The sequence below is a fragment of the Pleuronectes platessa genome, chromosome 3 (assembly GCF_947347685.1).
Source record: "Pleuronectes platessa chromosome 3, fPlePla1.1, whole genome shotgun sequence".
Classification (NCBI taxonomy): domain Eukaryota; kingdom Metazoa; phylum Chordata; class Actinopteri; order Pleuronectiformes; family Pleuronectidae; genus Pleuronectes; species Pleuronectes platessa.
This window is the reverse complement of record NC_070628.1, coordinates 25,683,219-25,694,567: the sequence shown is the minus strand read 5'-3', so window position 1 is coordinate 25,694,567 and position 11,349 is coordinate 25,683,219.

Here is an 11,349-nt window from a genome sequence, read left to right as displayed (position 1 = left end):
CTGTATTCAGCATAGATATTAAGCCCCCTCTGAGACCTGAACGTTCTAAATGCGGTGTGGCTAAAACTGAAAAGGTAAATGAAGGGAATAGATTGTTTTTAACAATGGAAATTAGTATTTTATTGTACTTTATTGTGTCATTGTTGGCAACCATTTGCGTTGTCGTTTACTAACGTAACATAATCTAGCCAAAAGGGTGCATTGGAAAAACAGGGACAGTGCAGATGAGATTACTTTATCGTGTTTCAAACTTGGCATCTAATTGCGCTTTTCCACTATGGGCCATGGTACGGGCATACTCTTAATATTATTATTATAATTTTTTTTGGCATTTTTATGCTTTATTGATAGTGTAGAGACAGAGTTGAAATGGGGCAGAGAGGAGAGTGACATGCAGAGAACGACCGCGGGCTGGAATCGAGCCCGGGTCCGCTGCTGGCCGAGGCCCATGGGGGGGACGCCCTACCAACTGAGCTAAGCTGAGCCCCCTTAATATTCTTTTTGCTTCGTTATCCAATGCAGATTTCAGGACCACTCGATGTTACAGTTCGTTATAGCGACGCACGCCACATGAAAGCAACGCCTCTTTCTCATTCCCCTTTCGTCAGCTACCAAAGAGTGGAACGTCTGCACCTCATTATCTTACCACAACATGTTTTTTCGTTTTGCCATATTCTTGCTCTAGAGGGCACATCATCATAATTAATTGTATGAAGGGGCACCATAGAGGGCACCCAATACTTTTTGTCCTATGTAAAGGGCAGCCAATAAGGCACTTTCTCTCGTATTCACCACTCTAGAGGGCATTTTTACAACCATGTAGGCACTATAAGGACATTAGAAGGGCACTCATTGAGCACGTTATCGGAGTTTCTTGTTCTAGATCGGATTTTCTTGCTCTAGAGGGCACATCATCATAATTAATTGTATGAAGGGGCACCATAGAGGGCACCCAATACTTTTTGTCCTATGTAAAGGGCAGCCAATAAGGCACTTTCTCTCATATTCACCACTCTAGAGAGCAATTTTTCAACCAGGTAGGCACTGTAAGGGCATTAGAAGGGCACTCATTGAGCACGTTATCGGATTTTCTCTCGTAATTCACCACTCTTTACGGTCGCCCCCCCTCGTGCCCCCCCCCTGAGTCCGCCACTGCCTAACATATTATTTGGTTATTCAATATGGCCTCGTTTTGTCTGTTTTTGCCTGTTATTCATTTATTTATTCAAATTGATAATTTGAGTTAGTTTGTCAACAAAAATGAATATATAAGTTGAAAATATCCTACTGTGTTTTTTATTTATTTATTATTATTATTTTTAATTTCATAAATAATTTTGGCGATGGGTGCCCTTTTTTTTTGGTTTGAGCACCTAACCCCCAACATTTCTGTGCATGTGCCTGTGTAGATTCATTTATAAACTACAGACATTCCAAGTGTTAGTCGACTCGCCTGTGATCATTCTCTGTCACGGTTATTTAAGAGTTGCTTTTACATGATAAATAGATAATAATTAATATACTGTTGTGAATCCCACTTCATTATATCATGGTCAAGCCTGAAGCTAACATGAACATGTCCTAAGCAGTAATATTATTGATATGGATGTTGTTATTATTTTTAACAACATATGAGGAAAATGATCATATTATTTACTGCACCATGATTTTCCTGAACTCTCAGAGTGTTCGGGGATCGAGAGTGGCGACTGGGAGATCGACCGGAAGATCGCGATTGACGGGTTTGCGATCACTGCCATACAGTATTTAGAAATGTTAGCAGTTGGGCGCAGCTGTTTTCACAGTTTTAGCTAGCGATATCTCACAGGGTTTGGGAATCAGACAGGAAAGGGAAAGAAAGGCTAAGAGAAAGATGGAGGCGGAATAGTCCGGGCATGGAAGTGTGTTGGCTGAAACAGCAGCATCTCAAGAGTTTGGTTTGGCTAAGGAGAGCCACCTAGTGGTGACCTTTCAAAAGCAATAACATGATCATGATACACCAATTCACTGTCTTATGGTTATGTCGCTAGCAAAGTGTGCTCCATTTGTCAGAGAAAGGCTGGGAGACAGTTGATTACCCCCAATTATCTCATCGGCCAACACTTCAGTCTGCACCTGTTGCACCAGTTTGTCAGCATTCTAGAAAACAATTATTGCTATTGTTTATTTGTCCCAAAACCTGAAATCTGAAAGGACTCTGAGAAACGTATTTACAAGCTTACCAGCCTCTTAGTCACTCACACACACATACAGAAACACACACACACACACACACACATACAAACAAAGCATATGAGGAAAATAAACATGAGGAAAATTATCATATGAGATAGAACTAAGAAATGTGTTGACAGTGAGTTGTGATTATGCTTTCTTCTTTTCTGACAGTTTCAAAATGGCTCTCGTTTCCACTTCTTTTTTGCAGGCCTTGCATAAAATGAACACAATTTTGCTTTACTTTGTAAACACACTATGTAGGAGAGTGTTACGCCCCTGGTCTAGGGGAACACAGAGACAAAACATGTGGTGCTTCTCCCATTCTCCCACTCCCAAGCAGGCCAGTGTCACAAGGTATTTTTGTTTAGGGGTAGCTTTTTATTTTAACTTCAGAGGAAGAGAAGGCCAACACAACAAACAAAAACAATATATTTCCCTACCTTCCTTCTACAAACCAAAAATGTTAACAAAAAGACAAAAGCTTACCTAACTCCTAAACCAGAAACACAGGAGAAAAAAGGGTAAAAGAAAATGGCTTCTCCCTCCTACAGGGCTACCACACACAGTTTTTCTATTTTCATAAATACGCAACACAACAATAATTCAGCCTGACACTGGTCCCAGTTGGATCTGGGACAAATTGGTGGAGAGAGGAAGATTACAGTCAGTCAGTGGTTCAAGTAGGCTCCTCTCTTCACTCTGGCCAATCCTGGAGCAGCAATCAGGCGGCTCACGCCAATCAGCAGGTCCAACCTGCTAGCAATCAGGCACCCACACACACACTCACTCAAGAAGACTGCTCACACTCTAGGAGGAGGAACAGAACAGTAACATATATACACAGCCAGGGTCGTAACAGAGAGCTAAAACACATCCATTCAAGTATTGAGAAAATCTTCACAGCATTGCTTTGTAGCGAGTAAACAAGCTAACTTCTCATGATTTCTCTCCATTTGAGAGTGTTTTGAATTTTAGGCTACTATGAAACGCCCTGCCATCTATTCCACTTGGAAAATTAAAATCTGATTTTAAATGGAACTCTTTGTACTATTTCAACACAATCCGCGTCTAAAACTTGTGGCGGTCAAAGAGCAGGATCAGTTGGAGGGAGCACACAGGTCTCTACATTGTCACCTGCTGATGGACCTCTCAATGACACCTGTGCTTTCAGAGGTGGTGGTTCTCTGCGGATCTGTCCCTAAACTGCTGGTTGAGGGTTGTTGATCATCAGGGCTTGGTATTGTGGAGTCTACAGACCTGCAAGATGGTTGCTCCTCGTCAGCATCTTCGTCTTGGTCATGTGCTTCTCCTTGTACGTATCTCAGAATAGACCCTGCATTAATTTAGAAATAGGACGAAAAAGGATCAGTATAGAAAGAGACAAAATATTCAAACAAATATTATAAACATTTAAAACTGAAAGCATGCAGCCAAGGTGATCTCCCCCTTTATTTATTAAAATAATAACTATTTGATAAATCTAATCTAATATAAAAGCATAATAGAATATAAAGTAAAGTCAAATTTAGCTGGAGTCAGTTAGGCGTACTTGTAAAATGCATAATGTTTAACAGCAAAAGTAAAAGCTTGGAAAGTTGAGTTTGTTGTTTTTTTGGTGGGGGGGCACCATCTTCACTTTTTTTGAGCAATTAAATATATCTCTTGTTCTGCCTGTTTTGTGATATACATGCCTAAAAGGTGCCTAATATTTCTGTACTAAAATAATATCGGCATTATAAATGTAAGTTATTTTATTTAATGACGTTATTGTTGAGGGTTGATTTGTATTTCCTGTTCTAAGCGGGTTGTTGGTAGTGAATCTTATTTTGAAAGGGGGTTTTAAAGGAAGTGGGTTCTGTGATGAGTGAAGTTGTCAAATGAACGGAGAATAAACGGGTGTGCTCTCCCGAGCGCATGACCTGGTCTTGTGTCCTTTGTCAGCTGAGGCCGGACCTGTGATACAACCAAATGCTTGGCTACATAATTATTATAACTATGAGGATTTTTCAGTTGCTTATTTCTTGGTGCCCCCTTAAGGCCAATGTATGCTTCTCCGTTTTGACGAACACGGACAGATAGGACCGCCCTCTCCAACGTGGAACGCCCTCTCCGCGGCTCTCCGCGGCGCTTTTCGTGCAGCTCTCATTTTTCTAACTACACGTCGAAATGGCGGACAGCCCACGGAAAGCACTTGGCTGTGATTGGTCCACTAAAAACATAATTTCCGCCCGGCGTCATTTCCGGACCTCTAACTTCCTGTTTCATTCCCTAAATCACAATAAACCTAAATCACAACTAAGACTCTATGATTAATGTGACAAGTGTGTTAAGCCAGCGGCGTTGTCCGGCTGATGGTGGCTGGTTAGAGCACTTACAGCATGTGTGTACGGTCACATACGGTTATAACGAACTTTGATAACGGGGCTAGCCACCATGCTAACTGCGGTGGGAACAGCGCAAAAACCCGCTGACTTAATCCCACGGCTCTCATGACACTGTTTCTCAAACACCGTCAGGTTAGAAGCAAACACTTGGTAGTAGTTAGTATCGGGTGTCCGTGCTGACTGTGTGTGGAAGCTGGGGGGAAGCTAGCTGCTTCCGTGTAGCTTCAAGCTGTTGCAGCTGTTGAATTAGCAACGCAGTTTGGAAACAAGACCGGGGAACCGCTGCGTTAAGACACGATAACATAAGCATTTTGTTTCACTTTATTTCAGCAAAACTGTCGCGTCATCAACATCCTTTTTCTGTTGTCATCGTTCACTGTGTGTGAGGAGCCGGGGGGACGTAAATAAACCAGCGTGGACTTCTTCTATATACCTCATGAAGTAGGCTTCTCTAAGCTCGACTTCCGTGGCGCCAACTACTGTTCTGGCGGTGAATTGTTTTCGGAACAAAAAAGCTCGTAGAACATAAATCAAAAAGGGTCCGTCCGCTCCGTCCGTCCGTCCTTCCGCAACGGACTCGAAGAAGCATACAGAGGCCTTTAGGACTTGTTGCCTTACGCACAGCGCGTAGTGCACGTTATGGGAGCGGCGGCGTCTTTTCCATCTCCAAGATGTCCCCCTCCCCCAAAACGGGTGACGAGGCATACCAACACGTCAGTTGTTAAAACCCACCCACCAGCACAGGCAAGATACCAGGCATCGAGGTTAATTTAACCTTAAACTCAGCCGGGATACAAACATCCCTTCTCGCTGGCAACTTACCGTAAAGAAGCAAATAGATGAGGAATTTGAGCTGCCTGAAAAAGATCTATTCGTTTGTTGGATTGTGAATGCAACTTACCTTTACACAAGCACAGAGGCTAGATACAACTACTACCGTGAGCTCGCAAAACACGTAAAGTTGAACATCTTTGACAGCTCCTCTGCGAAGAATGATAATAACAGGCCTAATGATAAACAATTTGATCTTCAACTCTGCAAGGATTTAAACATCAACAGCTGCCACCTGACGGATGATAGATCCTTATACTCCCTAGCTCAGTGGTTCTCAAAGTGGGGGGCGCGCTGATGTTAGAGGTGAAAAAAAACACAGATGACCTGTCAACGGTTAGTGAAAGCTCCCTCAGTGGCGAAATGCAAGGGGCTGGACTGACACAAACAAATCAAAAACTGTTTCGTTCCTGATCCACCAATCAAAAGAGTAGTGTTATCATTTGAACCCGAGTTGCATGTAAGCTTCCGAGTATAAAAGTAACTGCAGGCATGGTCAGCGCTCATCCTCACTGAGAGGACAACCTGCAGAGTTTGTGCGATTGCTCTCGTTTCCTCTTTTATTCAGATATTCATTGCTTTATAAACAGTCTTTTTAAAGACTCACTCCTTCCTTAGTAATACCTTCCTGCACTTGCAGTAGGCCTATTCATATCCTAATCTAAGGAGTAATTTGCTCCACAGCCTTTTTTAGAAAGTCATAGCCCCAAGAGCTAGCCTTCTAGCTAGCTAACTTCTTCCAACTGCAGCTAGCCCTTTTCTCCTTAACACCTACCTTTATATCTTCAATCATCCACCGTGTTGCAACAAATAAAACACCAGCACTTGAATACTATTCTGTGCTTTCCCTGTCTACATTGTGTACTGTTCGTTTTGTTAGGAACCATTGCCTAGCACAGCCTTATTCATTATTCGTATGCAAGTCGCTTACAGCCACACATACAAACACACTCACAAGACCACGACGTTGCAATTACAACTTTATTAACATCACACACACTGTATCAGCAAACAAACACAACCATGGACAGGTTTCTGATTCGTAAAAGTCAGGCAACCGATGCGCCAGTTGCGAAGAAGCCAAAGCTTCGCAAATATGACGAGAGCCATTTGCAGTTTGGTTTCACCGTCACTGGCACGACTGAGCAACGTCCTCAGTGTGTTTTGTGTGCCGAGGTGCTGGCAAATGACAGCATGAAGCCATGCAAATTAAAAAGGCACCTCGACACCAAACACCCCGACTTGAAAGAGAAGCCTGTGGACTTCTTTAAACGGTAAACGTGATGGCCTCCAGCAACAACAATCCACCATCTCCAAGCATAGCACTGTCTCCAAGCAGTGTCTAGAGGCATCGTATGTAGTTGCTTGGCAAACCCAAGGGGTTGAGCGATGAGGCCAAAAGGGAAGTGTAAAAAAACTGCAGTTCCATGGGAAGCCGCTACGCCTGGCTCCAAGAAATAGAAAGTCCCATTGACTCCAATGTTAAAATACCCTAAAAAAGTCACTAGCCGCTCGTTAGCTCCCCGCAAGCCACCTGCAAGCTGCTCGGCCCACTCATCGGTTCATGTCGGCGGATCCCCGTCGATGCACTCAACACAAACCATGGCTTGCTGTTCAGTTCATTGTACTAACAGACCATCTCACAACTATGTTGTCAAGTTCTTCCGGTGAGTGAAAATCGATTTTTATTTAATTTATATATTAAAACCGTAGCAATATTTAGCAGGTAGCGATGCTCACGATGCATGGCTTATGTCGAGATTAAGCTAATGTTGTTCAAGCTTGTGTTCGCCGCGTAGACTGTAGGTTCGCCGTTGAGCAGCACAGCGGTCCTGATGCTGCTTTATGGAGCGTGAAAGCTAGTCACAGTAAACCGGTGCGCATTCTAGACATAGTGAAGAAGTGCTTCAATGTAGAAATGGGGATTATTAGTTACAGCGATCAATGTTGGTGCGTCACATAAAACTACTACGCACATATGTAAGCGTGGTCACAGGAATGAAAGCTTAAATGATGTTATATTATCTCTTTAGCATGAGTTTTTTACCGAGGCTAACCCTATTTGTTAATGTTAAGGCTACATACATCTGGAAAGGGTAGATGATAATAATAATAGTTATTATATTTATATACATTTGTTTCACTTGATGTGTCATCTGTGGTTTCAGTGAATACTAAGTTTGTGTTCCATAATTGTCCACTTTCAAACTCTATTAAACTTACCTCACTTGTGTTAGAAACGTGAATATGGCATGAAATAGTAACTATATGAATATGAAATAACTTCAAATATAAGTGTAACAAATAGGCCCATAATAACACAAAAAGAGGCAATGCAACAGATGGATTATGTGAACTGGGATATCTAAAAAGACTGAAGTTATTGACATTTTTCCTCTAGGTGATCCTGAGAGGCTAGACCTGTGGGTGATCAACATGAAGAGACAGAACTGGATTCCAACAAGACTGAACATTAAGTGGCATCACTTATGCACTGACTCCAGGTACAGACTTGTTTTCATATCTAACAAACAATCAAAGCAAAGATAATGTGGAAGAACTCCATACTGCATTGTCTTGGTAGTGCACCGTATATCTCAAATACAGAGTTGAATATCCACAGAATTTTTAGGACAGAAACTTTGTTCATAAGTAACACTTCCTCTACACTAATGCCATACTTTCATGTTTCCTGTCATTTTATTGGGGACGGATGAGCCTGAAGGACACAGCTTTGCTGACCATGTTTTGTCTGTTATGGGGAATTAGAAAAATAAAACACTGGGTTTTTATCTAAAGTGTATCAAATCAGATTGTAAAAGATAATGCTTTTTTTAACCAACCCTAATGAATATAGAAATTAACTCTATTATCCATGACACTTAGCAATGATTGCCAACTCTAAACAGTTGCAGGCCATCTTTAGTTGAGGGAGAAAACATGAAGTGTTGGGCCGATGAAGCTGGTGCAGGTCGTCCTCGTATTGACCAGCCTGAAGCTGCCGATCTCCACCATGTTGCTGCTGAGGACAGATCAGGTGCTGCAGGGCTTCATGTAATGAAAAGAAGAAACTCACTATAAAAGAATGTATTATGTTGTGTATGTTCCAGCAAAGACTGGTTCTTACAGTTTAATCTGTGTTCAGCACCACAGATATCAGACAGAACCGATTTACTGGGCTCTGGGTTTGTACCCTCATAGTTGAATGCACATATTGTAAGTAAGTTTGGATCAAAGTGTCAGCCAAATGAAATGTAATGAAAGAAATAAAACATAGTACAAATAGATCAAATGTATTTCTACCTCATCTGTAATATTCAAGGTGATAATCTCCCAGAGAGCTGTTGATAACAGTCCACATCAAGTCTCTCCACTTCCCTCAGTATGAAAACATAATTATTAGAGATGAGCCGGATACTCGGCTGAAACGACTATCCGGTACGGATAAAGCACTTTTGCCGAGCGCGAGTATTATACGAGTAATACGAGTCAATATCTGTGCTCGGACTAAATGAAAATCCTCACACAGCGTCACAGCGCTCCTCCCCTTCACACACCGCTCTGCTCACTCACTCAAAGAACAGCTCTCTGTCTCTCTCAGTCACTCAGGTTCGCGGGTCTTTTCCGTTTAGGGTTTCTTCAGCTTGAAGTTTGTTTTTATTTCAGTTTGTACTTACTTATTAACCAGTAGAGTTCTGTTAAACGTGGGTTCGTTCAGACGTGGTGCTGGTAGAAAGCGACTCGCGTTGCGTCTCTGCCTGTCGGAGATTTTTTTTTTAAACCGTCAGTTGGCTCTAACCAGTTTTATTTTACTTCACGCACTGAGTGTCTGACACTTTCCAGGTAGTAGTGGTATAAAAAATATACAAATTAAGCTACACACACACACACACACACACACACACTCCCCCTCTCTCTCCCTGTCTCTCTCTTACTCACTCATACACGCACACACACACACACAGTGTGGAAATAAATTTAAAAAAAATAAAAATGAAAAAATCATAAAAAAAATTCAAAGTTAAAAAAGAAAGTTATGTTGAGTATGAAAACACTTGTTATTACATTTCACTTCATTATTGCAACAGCATGTGTTGTATTCATTGTTGCAAAACTTGTTCTGTAAATAGTTTGTTTGCTATTGTGATCAAAATCATTGATCTGAAGCTCAATGCTGATGCTGTCCTGTAATAGTTTTCTAATCAGCAATAAATATCACAATTTCTGATCAACCCATATCAATTGCATGCTTAAAATAACATACTGGTTAAAGCCCCGCCCGTTTCAAGACAACCTACTTCCGGGTTAAATCACACATCGCTCGGCTGTCAGTTTTCACTCGCACTCCTCCTTGCCCATTGATTCGTTAGCCATGAACGAGGAGGAGTAAGCACCGGCAAGATGGCGCCGGGGGAACGCTCCTACTAGCCTCATTCTCACTCTGCAGAAACCAATGGGTGACGTCACGGACCCTCCATCCATTTATACAGTTGGGCAAAAAAGTATTTAGTCAGTCACCAATTGTGCAAGTTCTCCCACTTAAAAAGATGAGAGAGGCCTGTAATTTTCATCATAGGTATACCTCAACTATGAGAGACAAAATGAGAGAGAAAAAAAAGTCACACACCTCCATGCAGATCTCCTCTAGAGCAGTGATGTTTTTGGGCTGTCGCTGGGCAACACGGACTTTCAACTCCCTCCACAGATTGTATATGGGGTTGAGATCTGGAGACTGACTAGGCCACTCCAGGACCTTGAAACGCTTCTTACGAAGCCACTTCTTCCTTGCCCGGGCGATGTGTTTGGGATCATTGTCATGCTGAAAGACCCAGCCACGTTTCATCTTCAATGCACTTGCTGATGGAAGGAGGTTTTCACTCAAAATCTCACAATACATGGCCCCATTCATTCTTTCCCTTACACGGATCAGTCGTCCTGGTCCCCTTGCAGAAAAACAGCCCCAAAGCATGATGTTTCCACCCCCATGCTTCACAATAGGTATGGTGTTCTTTGGATGCAACTCTGCAATCTTTCTCCTCAAAACAAGAGTTGAGTTTTTACCAAAAAGTTCTATTTTGGTTTCATCTGACCATATGACATTCTCCCAATCCTCTTCTGGATCATCCAAATGCTCTCTAGCAAACTTCAGACGGGCCTGGACATGTACTGGCTTAAGCAGGGGGACACGTCTGGCACTGCAGGATTTGAGTCCCTGGCGGCGTAGTGTGTTACTGATGGTAGCCTTTGTTACTTTGGTCCCAGCTCTCTGCAGGTCATTCACTAGGTCCCCCCGTGTGGTTCTGGGATTTTTGTTCACTGTTCTTGTGATCATTTTGACCCCACGGGGTGAGATCTTGCGTGGAGCCCCAGATCGAGGGAGATTATCAGTGGTCTTGTATGTCTTCCATTTTCTAATAATTGCTCCCACAGTTGATTTCTTCACACCAAGCTGCTTACCTATTGCAGATTCAGTCTTCCCAGCCTGGTGCAGGTCTACAATTTAGTTTCTGGTGTCCTTTGACAGCTCTTTGGTCTTAGCCATACTGGAGTTTGGAGTGTGACTGTTTGAGGTTGTGGACAGGTGTCTTTTATACTGATAACGAGTTCAAACAGGTGCCATTAATACAGGTAACGAGTGGAGGACAGAGGAGCCTCTTAAAGAAGAAGTTACAGGTCTGTGAGAGCCCGAAATCTTGCTTGTTTGTAGGTGACCAAATACTTATTTTACCGAGGAATTTACCAATTAATTCATTAAAAATCCTACAATGTGCTTTCCTGGATTATTTCCCCCCATTCTGTCTATCATAGTTGAAGTGTACCTATGATGAAAATTACAGGCATCTCTCATCTTTTTAAGCCCTTTTTTACCCCATACAATTGCTGAAACACTGATTTTGCCGGCCGCGCAAGACATGTG